This window comes from Malus sylvestris, chromosome 7, assembly GCF_916048215.2.
Source record: "Malus sylvestris chromosome 7, drMalSylv7.2, whole genome shotgun sequence".
Classification (NCBI taxonomy): Eukaryota; Viridiplantae; Streptophyta; class Magnoliopsida; order Rosales; family Rosaceae; genus Malus; species Malus sylvestris.
This window is the reverse complement of record NC_062266.1, coordinates 24,465,658-24,481,251: the sequence shown is the minus strand read 5'-3', so window position 1 is coordinate 24,481,251 and position 15,594 is coordinate 24,465,658. Positions and strand designations below refer to the sequence as shown.

General features: G+C 35.6%; 1 long non-coding RNA gene across 2 annotated transcripts; it reads right to left on the bottom strand.

Moving 5' to 3' along the window:
- Positions 1-9,894: 9,894 nt before the first annotated feature.
- LOC126630466 (uncharacterized) lies at positions 9,895-13,593 on the bottom strand. 2 transcript variants are annotated; one of them, XR_007626011.1, is made up of 7 exons: positions 13,138-13,593; positions 11,871-12,144; positions 11,330-11,568; positions 11,007-11,225; positions 10,776-10,874; positions 10,597-10,690; positions 9,895-10,497 (listed from the first exon to the last, which is right to left on the bottom strand). It is a non-coding gene; the product is annotated as an uncharacterized LOC126630466 (long non-coding RNA). The 2 variants fall into 2 exon arrangements; XR_007626010.1 differs by lacking the exon at positions 13,138-13,593 and having other exon boundaries at positions 11,871-12,299.
- Positions 13,594-15,594: the final 2,001 nt, after the last annotated feature.

Below are 15,594 nucleotides of genomic sequence, written 5' to 3'. Positions count from 1 at the left end.
AGAGAATGAAAATGGGCAAAGGTCGCAGTTGAAGACGGCGAAGGTTCCGTTGATGGAGCCAGTGATTAATCTCTAGCTAGAGTAGTTCCAGAAGGTCAGGTGGTGCCTTTATCGAGCGCTAACAAAAGATTCTCCAAATCCACAATTACTGGAGCCCTGATCTGTGCCCACCACGGTCAAAAGTGATAGAGGTGTCTGGGTCTTGTAGGATAGGAAAAAGGCAGAGAAGGGAAAGGAGAAGTCGCAGTGATGGTGGGCTAGCTAGGTCACCATAGCTGGGGAAACACGGGAGAGATTACTAAGGATTGTTAATCCTGACCTTTTGAGCAGTATTAGTAGTGAGGCCTCCAGTGAAAGTGAGTCATCCTTAATCTCAAAATCCTTGAATAGCGCCAAACAAGGGACTAGGATTATAACTAATCCAATCCTAGCTATTCCTAGCGAATGAGCCCAAGCAAACAAGGCCTAAAGCATTACTCATTGGTTCCTTACTCTCAAAACCAAATGGTTCCTAGCTACTCCTAGCTAAGGAGCCCAAACAAACGGGACCTAAACCTTTGTATGATGAGGTTTAACTTTTTTGAAAACCAATGGTTCTTTACTTTCAAAATTTGTTACGAACAAGTAAGGCTTTATTCCATACATGAAAGGACTGACCATCAATGATGGATAACATAACTATAAACACAAATTTCATTTGACAAATCAAACAAGAACACATGTACAAAATAAATGTGTTGTATTAATGCAAGTTTAGGGGTACAATCTAAGTTTACAATTTGAATCCTCTGGTTTGATCTCCGGGTGTGTAGGGGGTTACTGATCCAAGGGTCACGATGACTTGATCTCAAATGAATGGATGTAGTAAAGGTTTGGCTTATGGCAATGGAACAATCGACACATGTAGTGGTGCTTGATGATTGTTCACGAGTTTGACGAATAACACAAAGAGTTTTCTAAGTCTTTTTGAATGTTTAAGTGTTTGGGAATTAGGGAGTTTGGGAGCTTGAGAGCTTCAGTGTCTGGGTCTAAGAATGATTTTTTGACCCTTTTCTTTGTTGGAGCCTTGTATTTATAGACTCTCCAAGTTTTGCCTACGAAAGAACCAATACTTGATTTGTGTCTTGGATGCTTAGTTCATGATTTGTGATTTGACTCCATCAATTAATATTTGATTTAATAAGATGAAATCAAATAAATCAATCTTCCTAATTTGGCATTTTTATTTGATTTAAATTTAAATTTAAATTAATTAATTTGTTTACTCTAAATTAAAATCAAATAATTCATTTATTGCCAATTGTTGACATATGTTCTCTTGATAACTCGTCCAATTTTTGTGACAAACCGTCCATAATTTTACGATTTTATTCATTTTAAAAGAATGAATTGACAAAAATGCCTCTTGAAGTAAGATTGCTGACTTTCGTTGACCGTTTTTTCATGACATGTGCAAGTTATTATTTTATCCTGTTCTTGAAGTACTCGACGGTACGAACGCATAGGCATAAGCGGAGTCAAAACTGAAGTTACAGTTAAAATTTTACGAACTTACAATGTTCAAAGGTATTTTCGTAAATTCATTATTTTATTATTTTAATATTTTTCGTGTAGGATTTTCTGTATGATGGGACCCACCCACGTGGGTCTCCTATCCCCTTTATCCTCGCGTCACTTCTTCTCCCATACTTTCTCGGATTCCCTCACCCTTATCTCTCTTGTCTTTCATCCTTCTCGTCCCACCTCTATAACCACCGGCGCCGAGACCAGAGCACCACCTCCACACCCATCACCAACTCCGGCAAACTAAACTCCCCCAAACATCTTACCATTTCTCCTCTATAAACGAACCACCACCATCAAACCAGGATGCCGGGCTGCGACCTCCATGTTTCCTGGTAAAAACCTCGAGAATTTCCATGAGAGTAAGTTCAAAAACCCTTAAGATCTTCGTAAATCGTGTTTAAGAGTATAATTAGGATGTTTTTGGGATGTTTTAGTGTTGTTTGGACGCAGAAATACCTCGAGAGTAACAAACCCAATTTTTCGATTGAGATTCGACAGTTTTCAAGCCGTTTTTCGGGCAACTCCGGCCACGGCTGAGGAAACCAAAAGTATATTTCGATTCGTTGTCCTTTGAGCTTCGATTTGATATTTTGGAAGGCTGGGTTTAGTGAAGTTTTTTAGCGGTCAGAGCTGGGATTTATCCCAGCGGTTGTAGTGGCAACCAGCAGGAGAAAAAGAAGAAGAAGAAAATAAGAAAAAAAAAAGAGAAAGCCTAGATCCGCGACCCGAATCTGGATCCGAACCCAATACATCTCTAAATTGGGCTTGAAATATTCTTTGGAATATTCTTGGAATATTTCTTGTGTTGACTTTTTTCAAAATTTTCTCGAGAACTTCTTTAGGCTAATTTCGACACCCCGAGTTCGTTTTTTATATCCATGTAGTGAAATTCCGAAGTGTTAACATACGTGACCACTGGAATGTCTCGGTTGACCTTTTAAGGTTGATCGTTGACTTTTTACAAAAATTGCCTGGGACCCCTCTTAGCGTATCTCGATGCTCTGATTCCAAATCCGCACTCCATTTTCCCAAATTTAATCATTTTAGTTGAGTTTTACTAATGGGTCTCAATAATATGCTTATGCGCTATTACTATCGGAGACTCCGACTATCCTAGTTCGAACGGCTGCGACCTCGCAAGTATCTGTGAGTGGGTCTTTTCTTTTATATAGTATATATATATATATATATAATTGTTAGTTTCCATTTATACATTTCATAAAAAGTTTTCTACAATACGCCTAGATTAGAGTGACATTTATAAGATTTAGCGCATTGATAGAAATTATGAAGTTATGTTATGTCCTATGGGATGCGCAGATATGCGTATTATTATTGATGCCTTAATTATATTAGGGTCATGAATAGTATTACGGTGATGTGAATTATCAATTTATCGCTGTATGATTCTATTTACGTTATTTGCTCATCGTTGTTACATCGGTGTTAGTACTTGCCTGGGCCAGGGCCAGTCTTTCACGTGTATGTTCACATCATACCGTACACTCACTTTGGATCCATTGTAGGTGTCAATTTTGTCCTAGATTCCTATAGGCAATTAGGACTCGTATGTGATGTGCATAGCACCAGTCTTCACGTGATTGTAGTACTAGAGCATTTATCATTGTTACACCCAGCCCAGTTCATGTCAAAATATCTCTGCATGAACTCGTGTGCCAACATGTGTCAATGAGCACTCGATATGATATGTTTGCTTATACGAGATTATGCGATTACGAACGTCATGTGTTTATATATGAAATATTGTGACGTATTATTTTCTTGAGATATTGCAGGCTACGCTAAGTATTTTCTTACTATACGTAATATGTATATTTTGAAAACTATACTTGTTTTACGGTTAGAGGTTATTATGTTTTCGAAAAGGTTTTTACAAAACTTTATTTTTAGGCCCACTCACCCTTGTTTTTTGCCCCTCCAGGTTTTAGTGCTGAGCTTTCATGTCAACGAGGATTCTTGGCAATCTTTGATATAGGTGATTATCTTCGACAGTATAATTCTTATCTTACCTTTATTGTACTTTACTTATGCTCTGACATCACGTGTGAAATGGGTTCATTCCCGCTCACAAGCGCACTCTTGTATTTAGGCACTTTTAGGTTTAAATTTATTCATAATTTCCACATCATTACACTTTATGGCTTCGTTACCCTCCTGGTGTCGGCCAGCATAGCTCAATTCGAAGTCCATGTGGGCATTCTGGGTCGAGGTGTGTTAATTTTGATCAATCATGTTATGTGTACAATTTGTGAGACACATGGTATACGTCACGTAAGCTATGGTATGTCAAGATTTAATGCACTTGTGAACATTCATTTTCACCAAAATTTGCATGCCTGCAATAACATCAAAAGATTTATTCACTATCCATTTGTTAATTTCTTATAGTTTCTCTCTGTTCTCAACAATGTTCTCAAATAAAGTCACATACCCAAAATTTTCATTTTACGAATGAGGTTTAAAATCCAGAAAATTGATAGGCTGATCTTATTATGTGCAAATGGCAAGAAACGCACTAAAGTTTATTTGTTACACTACAAAATTCTTCTAAGCAACTAACAGATAAGAAATCAATTTATCGAAGGGAAGAATTTATAATTTTATATAAAATTAAATTATAAATAAATAAATAAAAGTTTTGGAAGGTTGCCAATGCAGGCCTCATACAAAACAGAATTATAAACTTGGGCCTAGTTCTGGTCCGACCTCATGAAACCAGAATATATACACAAAGCCTACAAAAATGCATGCCTGTGGAGTTTGGCAACTTCTGTGAACCCAAATTCAACACTAAAAGGCATTGAAGTGACTAGTTGTGACTTGTGAATAATTTTCCCTGTTATCTAATCAAAAGACATGCATTTCTCTCATTTCTCACATAATACTAGTTAATGTGACTTTGTATTTTTGCAGATACCTTAAAAGTTTTAAAACCAATGAAGTTAAGATCTCAATTATTCAGTCTCATAGTTTCCCATGCTCTTGCAACGTAACCATAATTAGATGCATGTTTTATTTGTTTCCTATTAAAATATTCATCGTGTTATGCAGAGGCTGACATAGGAAGTTTTTATTTTGTGGGTAAATTATTACAAATTAAGGAGAACCTACAGGATTTTGGAGAAATGTAGATGGGTCCCCCAGCTCCATCTGCCACTAAATTTATTTTGCTTGTTTTTTAAAGATTTTATTTTGCTTGTCAAACGGAAGATCACTGTTTCTGGTGTTCTGAATTTTGCTTTGCAAATGCTATAAGTTTCATGATGTCTAGCTAGGTCAGTATCTTCAACGGCTCAAGGTAAGTCGGGATTGTACAAATAAAAATCTCCACTGCAAACGTTAAGAAAGCACACAATATTACTACGATAAACTAATTATAGCTAATGTATTCATGTCTGATGTACGTATATCAGACATAGATTATTTTTAAACTCGGGTGCATAGAAAAGTGTATCCGTTTTAGCCCCTACAACTAGAAAATTCTTAGTGTTTGAAAGATCAAACTTGTCATATATACACATTATTGTTTATAATAGCAATGCCTTGTTGATACATGTAGAGCTTACAAATACAAAATATCAACGTCGTTATTCATCCACAAGCACGTGCATGTGCAATTTATCTTAGCATTCTTCAACTTATTATCAAGGTCAACTTTAGGATTTTGGGGGCCTATAGAATCCATGAAAATATAAACAAATAATTTTTCATGAATTGATGTACAAATTTTAATAATTCACTAGGAAAAAAAAACAGAGAGACATTTTCTTCTATTCATTGTCTTTTCTACTTAAAAACATGCAAAACGGTAAAAGCAACTACACAGGAGATTCCATAGAGTAAGAGTAGGCAAACTTATAGGGACCAAATATTTTTGAGAGGTCTAAAAAATCAAGGGTCTTGTGCGGTGTCACGATCGACGCCCCTTTATGGCTGGCCCTCTCTATCAGGGCTGGCGTTGAGGGGTGCAAGTGGTGCTACCGCACAAGGCCCCCAAATCGGAAGGGCCCCCGATTTTTCAATTTTGCATGCATTTACTTATATATGGTAGTATGTGTAAAATATTGCAAACTTGAGTCTTAGTGCTAGTGGAATTATTGCTTCTTTACATCGGCTTAGGGGATGGGTTTGAAACTCATCTCCATTATTTTTTCAGTTTATATTTTTATTAAATGCATAAGCTTCCACAAAATAATATAAAAATTCCACATAATAACATACAAATTCGAATCCTAACCCTCTAAATAATTAAGGAAAAACAATATGCCACCTTTCCACTGGTTGATTTGTTAAATTTGTTTGGGCTATTAGAATTTATAAAAGCTCAATTGAAAACTAAAATTATTATTTTGAACAAAAAAATATAACAAAAAAAATTAACTTCTTGGTATTTTTTAGGGCCTCCAATTCACTTTGGCACATGGCCCTTGAAATCTTAGAGCCGGCTCTATGTGTGTGTGTGTATATATTATTACATATTCCAACCTCTTGAAGCATCCAACTAAAGTACTAATTGTATTGCACCACGCAATTAACTATAATGTTTATGCCCTTAATTTCCTAACTACTTCTTTTCCTGATTTAAGGAGGGGTCGGCCCTAATTAACTAGTTGAATAAGATTGGAACTCGGGAAGGTTAACCTAGGATAGTTGGCGCTGCCGGTCGACGTATCTGGCCTCAACCCTAACTGAGTTTAGGAGAATCTGATTCAGATGTTAGAATAAATTAATATATCCCCTCTCATACATATGAATAACCTCATCATGATTATATTAAGCAGCTGTTCATAGAGAAGTTTCCATGGAAAAGTACTTAACTACAAGTTAGAAGCTAGCTAGCTAGTTAGCATATCAAAACCTTTCATGACACCCCCATATCCCAAAGCCAAACAGCCACTTGGCCACCACAATCATAAACTTTAGCTTCATTGTAAACCCAGCCAAATCTGAAAAAGCATTGCCAATATAACAGGCTAGTTTAACGACACGAAACCATATAGACGTTCATTTGTACAACTTCTCTCTGTCAACTGTCATCACTCGCAAGCTCGACTTGTGGTCTCAAATTAAGAAAAAACAGTACAAGTGCCAACGGTTGTATGAGCACTACTACTCACAAGCTGCAATTCTCTCAAACTTGAATATCATACAACAATTCCAAGTACTTTTTGAAAACTTTATAGGTTGGAATTGTTGGATGTGGGAACACCGTGTCGGCCTCGCACATCACTATATTGTACTATGCAATGCCTAGCTACCATCTGCAGGGGGACCATTAGTGACCCATTAGAGATATGTGAAATCTTGCTATGCTATCTAGCATCTTTAGTACTACTTATGGTTAGAATTATTGAATATAATGCGTGGTCAGAACTTTGAACCATCGAAGTTGTAAAAATATGTAGTACTATGGTGGGGCAAAAGCCATTTCTGGGGACCAGCATTATGTATTTATGTGTATATATAAGGTAATGTTCTCTATCATACTTACGTTACTTATATATGTACCAAATTATATATTAGATTGCAGATTCATGACATACATATTTAGTTATTACACAAATTCATGGTCTGACAATATATGTATTTTAGTTTGTCAACCGGCCACATTCGTAAGATAATTTTTATATTCATGCGCATATGTATATATAAGAATGAAAAGTTTGACAAAAGAACAACTGTGTGTGCATATATATATATATATGGAGAAATTAGGTTTTCATCATTTCTTTTGCTACTTCATTGATTAAAATCCTATTCCTTTTTAATTTTTTATCAAGGTCCTTGGGTATTAATAACATCGTTAATTATTTTAATAATAAAATATTTTTTTATTTCTAAATATATTCATTTAATGTTAAAAATGTTACCATTAGTATATTTATATTTATGACTAATTTTTTTATCATATATTTTTAGTTTTAGTTTGTACCCATTTTTAATTTGTACCAATTTTCTTTTCAATTTTAATTTGTACCCATATATTAATTTCTTTTTGTGCCCATATGTTTTAAAGTTTATTTGTATTTGTACCCATATATTTTTTTTAGTTGTACTTTTTATTTTGCTAAATGTACCCATGCTAATTATATGTACCCATTCATGTAAAACTTTTTAATCTTAAAATGTACTCAATCTTAAATATACCAATTTGTTATATATAAAATGTACCATTTTTTTTATATAAAATATATTCAATTTTTTTCTAATCCATTTTTAAACTTATATGGGTACATTCTTTTTTCTTTGATTTTAAAATGTATCCATGTCAAGTTTAATCGAAGAAATTTACTAATGTTATTAAGCCATTTTTTTTTTTTTTTTTTTTTTTTTTTTTTTTTGTGATTTTGAAGAATGTACCCATGTTTTGATACAATAATTTTTTTGGTTAATTTTGATGAATGTACCCATGTTTATATATATATATATATTACAACTTGCTCATTTACAATTTAAAACGCAGATAATATTGCAGAGTAGAAATAGAATGGATGTGATGAACTTGCCAAACCTCAGTTATATAATTTCGTTAACGTCAAACTTTCCTTTTGGGTTTTTACCATTTTTAATTTGGATATCTTGACCATGCAGTAATCTGCAGATCATGAATACTATATTTTCCCATAAAAAGTATATTCATGGTTTTCTCTGAGGAACTATATATAAACTGGAACAATGGACTTGCTTTTCTTTACAGAGTATAATACTGGTTGAAATTATATATATATATACATATATATATATATATATATATATATATATATATATATATATATATATATTATGTGAGTTTAGCAATTGAAATATTTTCTGCAGGGAGGACTAGCAATTATATCACCACAGGTCCACAGTACTTTTCCTCTTTCGCATCATTATTTTGTGGACGCACTGCTGCATACCAGTGAATACGTACATAGCAATCCTTGTATAAAATGTTCGCTGTTTATTTTCTGTTACAGATATTAATCTCTAAATACATTTAGTTTTGTCTAACCATTATATAGGCAGTACTTCTTTGCTATAACTTTTTCGTCAATGGTAGTTTGGCTATGGCAAATTATCAACCACTCATGACTCATCCATAGCTATATATACTATTTGAAGGATCATTGGGGGGTAGAATTGGTATATATGCATGTATAAGTCATACATTCAAACTAATCAAGCGGAAAACAAAACTATTCTTTTAAGAGACAAAATTGCCACCAGTTATAATTATACTAAAAGGGTTTTCTTTCTGCTTAGGTACCCTGAGTTTATTAGGGATTCCCTTCTAGAAAATAGTTTTGTCTGGTCAAGGTTTTATGTCCCAACCGCCAACCCCGCTGTGATGGTTTTAAGTTGTTTTTTAAATTTTAAAAGATTTTTATCAAGATGAAGAAGAATATGTACAGGATAGTATATATGCATCTAATTAAGTGCCTTCATTAAAACTTTGTCAGGACTCTTAACTTGATCGACAGAAAGAGAGTACCATGCTTAATAAAAAATTTATGCGGTCGTGGTTTAAAAAATATGATTTTCATTCTTGATAAATATTATTATTTTTTTTATATATATAACGATAAATCTATGCTAAGAAATAGAGAGAAATTTGTATTGAATTTGTTATTACCGAATTTAAGATTATTTATACGTGATGAGGAAGAATACCACTAAACTGTAATATAAGTGAACTGATAAAAAGTAACTTTAGATGTTATATACTTAATTAACGAGCTAGAAACATGCAGGTATGGCCATTAAAGACTTGCAATCAGCTGATCAGAGATAAAAGGGTAAGAAATGTATCAATTAATAACAATATATAGTTGATTAACGAGCTAGAAACATGCAGGTATGGCCATTAAAGACTTGCAATCAGCTGATCAGCGATAAAAGGTTAAGAAATGTATCAATTAATAACAATATAAGTAGAATGCTAGATTTACCTGTTTGGTATTGTCTTCTATAATTATCTTTCGTGCTAATAAGGTTACCTTAAAAAATTGTTCTTCCTTAAATTTATCTTACATGTAACTAGGTTCACTACTACAATAAACACTTTGTGCGATCAGGGAGTATTTCTGGCGCAAACCATTTCCAGGTCGCACAAAACTTATGGCGATGCAGAAATCGTCGCATAGATTTATCGCACAAGGGTCGCGAAGAAAGACCTTGCGCAACAAAGTGCGGCAAAACGATTGCGCGACGTTTTATTGTTCATCGCAAGAAATGTGTACGGACGAAGGCTTTCATTGCACAATAGAATAAATAGAATTTCATAAAAAAATATTTAATACAATTGGAAAAAAAAAAACAAATTAATGAATAGAAAAATAATTTATTTATAATTTAAATAAATAAAAATGTACATACAACTACAAAGTTTAAACAGAAAGTAGGAAAAAAAGCTAAGAAAAAAATGTGGCGTAATCTATGGGCAAGTCATTCGGAGGTGCTTGGTAATCTTGCTACTAGAAGGGGACAGAGTTGGGGATCGAGGTTGGGGACGGGGTCGGAGGTCAACGGGTTTAATTGCTGGGTATGTTTGGAGTGGAGGGGCTCTAACGTCGGCAATGCAAAAAAATCGAGGGGACAGATCCAAGAGGAACTTAGGGCCTATACAATCAATGACATCTAAGTCTTGTACGATGCAAGCTCACTCCTTAGGCCAGCGACTTCCTGCGTCAAAGCTGTAACCTCGCCCTTCGACTGCAAGGATAAAGTGGCTCCACTCTCCCGTTGCCTGGCATTCCCTATCCCCCCGCAATACATCCCTGGCCTCTGACCAAAGGTCTGGTCCAAGGTCTCTGTAAGGATGTGAAACCTTGCATCCTCGAAGGGATCCACAGACTTGATCGACATGGCTGAGGGAAGCTGGGAGGCAGACTCCTGAATGACCGACTTGCTCTTCTCCACCATAGTCTCCTGTGAAATAAAACATGGAATATTAATAATAAGCAATTTGAATTAATTATTATAATACTTTAATGCATAAGACATTAATTAAAATTGAATAATACTTACATGAAGTTACTCGCCCAACTCATCCCCGGGCCGAACATAAACGTCAGCAAAGACGTCGATCTTCGGGAATTTTGAACCCCCCTGGAATAGAAAACTATAAGGAAAATGTTAGTACGAAAACAAACAAACAAAATTATTAGCGCCATTTTAAAATTGGAAGTGAAAGCTTTAATATATACCTTCCGTCGCGCCCCCATCCTATATGAGAAGGGCCTCGAACCCGAATGGTGGAGAAGAGTCTTTTTCTCCTGATTGATCTTGTTTGCCTTCGCCTTCTTCTGTTATACACAAAATAAATGTATTAGTTGTAATATTTAAAGAAAATATAAAAAAAAATATAAAAAAAAATTAATAAACATTAGTACAAATTTCAAAAAGTAAAATGAAATAAATCTTATTTAAAAACGGACCACATAGCCCAGCTCTTGAAAATGACCGTAGTGCCAAACCCAGCTATCTTCCCATTCCTCAAACTCATTCGGACAACCCTCCTTGAGAGCGACCTGCAGATCATCAAACATCTCGAAATACTAGTGCAGGTCGCTCTTCCACTGCTTGTACTGTTCGGAGAAAAGCTGATTGAGGTACGCCAACATGTCCTTGTTGATGTTATCAAAATTGTAGTTTGTCTGCAATGTAACAAATATTACAAAAGTATTAGTAATTAAATACATTAATAAATATAAGTATACTAATTTTATATGAAAACCATTAAAAAGGTGAGGATACTTACTGACAAATGATTGTGCACCGTGTTCTTCACCTCGTCCGTCATAGCCTTCTAAGACTTCCACCGCATAGGACAAAACGTCCGAACGACATGCCCAATGTCGTGGGCCAATGCGCTATGCTGCTCCGCCGTTGGTGCAGCCCGATGTCGCTCATCGTATCCGATTGTGATACGATTGTTGGTCACCTGGGTGACCTTCGCCGTCTTCAACTACTAACAAGGTCCCTGGGTGTTTTTCTGGGCTGCAAACAAATTAAAAATTAACGTTAAACCAAAACTAATAGCAAATGCTACCGAAATTTTAGCAGAACCTCCTTATAATTAAAACATTTTCCAAACCCTGAAAATAACATAAACAACATATGTATCCAACACAATGATCACAACTGTTTAATAATAGGTTGGGAACAATGACAACAATAAACAATATATATATATATATATATAACTTTTTAATCTTTGAATAACATAACTTAACAAAATTAACCTAAAATAACAAAACTAAGTTAACATGGGGATGAGGGAGTTAATTAGGATAATATACTTGGCTGTGAACCCGAGGCATTGGTTGTGGATCCCGATGGCGACATCTGCTCCGGAGTGCGGGAGCGCCACTGATCACGTCGGGCACTAACAAGTAGTGCCATCGAAGAAGTCGAAGACGCCGGCGTCTATGGGACTCAGGGACCAACTAGGTCAACCGAATTCACAGGCATATGGTCCATCTCTGCCGAAGCAGTGACTACAGCAGTAGGAGGTGTAATCGTTGGACGAGGTATAGTCGTCATCACCTTCCGGCTTCTAATGAGCTGCGACATCTACAAAATTGGAAATAAATATGTAAGATTACAAAGATAAAAATTATCGTACACATGCATAATAATTTCTACTTAAATTTAAAACAAATAAACCATTACAACCCTAAATCAAATTCACTGCCCTAATTCTAACCCTAAATTTAAGAACCCTAATTGTAACCCCTAATTTAAAATCAACTAACCCCTAAGTTAAGAACCCTAAATATAGCCTAATAAATTAAGCACCCTAAATATAACACCACTGCCCCAATTTTAACCCCTAATTTAAGAACCCTAATTGTAACCCACTACCCTAATTCTAACCCCTAATTTAAGAACCCTAATTGTAACCCCTAATTTAAAATCAACTAACCCCTAACTTAAGAACCCTAAATATAGCCCAATAAATTAAGCACCCTAAATATAACAACACTGCCCCAATTTTAACCCCTAATTTAAGAACCCTAATTGTAACCCACTGCCCTAATTGTAACCCCTAATTTAAGAACCCTAATTGTAACCCCTAATTTAAAATAAACTAATCCCTAACTTAAGAACCCTAAATCTAACCTCGTAAATTAAGCACCATAAATCTAACCCCACTGCCCTAATTGTAACCCTTAATTTAAAATAATAAAAAATCCCCTAATTTAAGAACCCTAATTTAAGAACTCTAATGTAACCCACTACCCTAATTCCAACCCCTAATTTAAAATCAATAACCTTAATTTAAGAACCTAATCTAACCCCCAATTTAAGAAAACACTAATCTAACCTCGCTACACAAAATCATTCCCCTAATTTAAGACCTAAATCTAACCCCAATTTAAGAACCGTAAAAATCTTAATTTAAGAACCTAAATGTAACCCCCAATTTACGAACCCTAAATCTAATCCCATTGCCCTAATTCTAACCCCCAATTAAATTTTTTTTTTTTAAATATCCTTACTCTATAAACCTTAATTAACATGGCAAATAAAGCAAATTGAAAAAAAAAATTAAGAGGAAATTACCTCTTGGAGATGAAGATGCGACGGCAAGAGAGAAGGACGGAGAGATGAGGTTAGCGATAGAGAGGGACGGAGAAATGAGGTGAGCGACAGAGAGAGGCAATGAGAGGGTGAGAGAGGGTGTCGGGGGAGTCAAAGTAAGGGTGAGAGAGGGGTTGCAATGGTGTTGTGAGAAAGAGGAAAAAGAGAGGGTATCGGGAAGAAAAAGGAAGAAGAAAGAAGTGAGGGAAGGAAGACGACACATGGGAATAAATACATAGAATCTTTCGCAATGGAGGCATTGTCGAGCAAGGTTTAAAAATTCGTCATGCTTTTTTAAAAAAAAATCACGAAAAAAAAAACGACGCCTTAATTTTCAAACACTCGCACAACGAATGTTGTGATTTGGTAGCGCAAATGTTCTTTGAGCAACAACATCAAGGTATTCATCGCACAAGTGCCTGAAAATTAAAATTACCAATGTAAAATTAAAACACTTGCGCGACGAAAAAGGCTTGTTCGTCGTACAATTATGTTTAAAAATGGTTTTTCTTTTTTGGGTAGAATTTTGACTAAAATTTATGATAAAATACTAATAAAACAAATTTATTTACAAAGTAATTCAAATACAAAATGCATTAACCACTTAATTTATTTTATAAAAAAAATTACTAATAAATTGTATTAATCTTCATCCAAACTATAATAACTTTCACTTTCGTCGCTATCATCATTTTCAATGTCCCATTCCTCATCATCGATAGGTAAGTCACCATTATTGTTTGTGCACACTGGAGCATCGTATCGCAGAAGATTACCAAGGTCAATTGTGATTGATTGAATCGGTATTTCGATTGAAGATACTCCTTATATCTGAAATGGTTCTTGGATAAGATTAGTATCTCGGTGTGTTTCCGCACCAATTTCCATAAAAGATTCTAGACGTTGGTTAGCGATGTTATTGATGTTGTCGTTAGTAGGGTCTTGTTCTAGTATAGCATACATGTTCCTATGATCCATCTTCTGAACAACTTTCCAACCCCTTCCGACTTTAGGGTTATCTAGATACAAAATTTGTTTTGCCATGTTTACTAAGATGTAAGAGTCATCATTGTACCAAGTTTTGGTAGTCTTCACCGATAGTAATCCATGATCTCTTTTAACACTTCCCTGCCTATTTGGGTTTGTATCAAACCATCGACCCTTCAACAGGATCACTTAGCATCAATGTTTGTAAAGCAATTGCACGACACTTATTAGTTTGCCATAGAATTCAATGTCTGTACTTTCACCTCCATCTGGGACATGAACACCGTTGTTTTTTTGTACAGAACTTGTCATCTCATGCAGCCCTTATGAACTTGACGCCATTAACATTGTTGATGCACAAAACCGAAGGTCTTGGAACAACGTAAATCCAACCGTGACTCTGCAAGTAAAGTAAATAACACAAGATGTATTGTGGTTCACCCCAAAGTTTGGGCTACGTCCACACTGATTATGTATTTATCTGAGAGGTAAGGGAGAGAGACTCTGTAATATGAGAGGGGATGTGAGAGGGTTTCAAGCCTAAGAGTTGGCCTCTCCTAATTGTGAGGGTAAGGGTTTCTTTTATAGAATAAGGACTCCTCACTTATTACATATTTGGCCCTTCCTTTATCACATAATTATATTTAAGTCCCCTGAGTATTTGTACGAGATCTAAATACGAGGCCCTAAATATGGTATAAACAGTAGTCCCCCAAGTTTTCAGTCAAGATAGTCTTTTAGCTGGAGACTTGAAATTCAAGCCATGTGTGGGCCGAAGTAACTAGATGTTGTCTTGAAATGATGCTCGATATGAGGTGGTGCTCAATCTGAAATGATGATCAATTAGATGTAGCACACGTTGCGAGGCTGCTCGGCTCGTGGCTTATGTTGCATTGGTTGGCTCGGCTTGTGGCGTTTGAAAGTGAGGGGGTCCCTTTTATAGAATAAGGGCTTGCTCCTCAATACATAAATGATGGGCTAAAGTTAATGCTTGCGGCCAGGCGGTTGCTCAGTAGGCGGCAATGCTCTCTAATGATGGTGAGGGAGTCCCTTTTATAGAATAAGGGCTTGCTCCTCAATACATAAGTGATGGGTTAGGAGTGATGCTCGCGGCGAGATGATTGCTCAGCTGGCGGCATTGCTTTCTAATGAAGGTGAGGAAGTCCCTTTTATAAAATAAGGGCTCGCTCCTCAGTACATGAATAATGGGTGCTCTCTAATGAAAGTGAGGGAATCCCTTTTATAGAATAAGGGCTCGCTCCTTAATACATAAATAATAGGCTAAGTCCCCCAAGTATTTTTCATGAGGCCCAGTTGAGGCCCAATATATGGTACATAATGTAATCTCCAAGTCTTCGGTCAATAGAGTTTGTTGGCTGGAGACTTCAAATTGAATCTATGTATAAGCCGAAGTGGCGGTTGTTCAAATGAGGTATTTGTATACCCTGCACT